The sequence below is a fragment of the Arachis ipaensis genome, chromosome B04 (assembly GCF_000816755.2).
Source record: "Arachis ipaensis cultivar K30076 chromosome B04, Araip1.1, whole genome shotgun sequence".
NCBI classification, from domain to species: Eukaryota; Viridiplantae; Streptophyta; class Magnoliopsida; order Fabales; family Fabaceae; genus Arachis; species Arachis ipaensis.
In genome coordinates, this window is record NC_029788.2 from 10,840,988 (window position 1) to 10,841,624 (window position 637).

A 637-nucleotide genomic window follows, 5' to 3' on the forward strand; every position below is an offset into this window, starting at 1 on the left:
CCTTCTCTCACTTTCATCCTCTCAACAAGTCTAAACTCCATTCTTCTACTCTCTTTTTTCTCTTTCTTAAACTCCTCTTAAAAAATTAATAGTGTAAAAAAAAAATAGAAGAATAGAGTTTGAACTTGTTGAGAGGGTGAGAGAGTGAAGGTAGGAGACTGAAGTTAAGCAAATATAATTTTAACAAAAACATTATTAATAGTACATTAATTTCGTTAAGTGTTAGCGAGGGATTTGACGATGGGATAATATTAATATCATTTTAAACGTTTTGGGATAAAAATAGGACGATTAAAACGTTAGGAATTAAAATAGGATTTACCCCAAACGTTGGGGATTAAAAAAGTACTTTACTTATAAAATGAATTTCGTTTTGTATATGCATGCAACAACTTATTAGCTAACAACAAATCTTAAATAAAATTTAAATCCGCGACAAATTAGTATTTAGCCTATTAAACTGAAGATACCGTAAAAAAAATTTCTAACTGTTTTTTCTATGCATATGTAATGGTCTATGTTGATATATTTCTATCGAACAAAAACAAAATTATCCATATATTATTATAAAAATATTGAAAAATATATTAGTTAAAAAAAATTAAAGTAATTTTATAAAATTATTATTAATTATTTT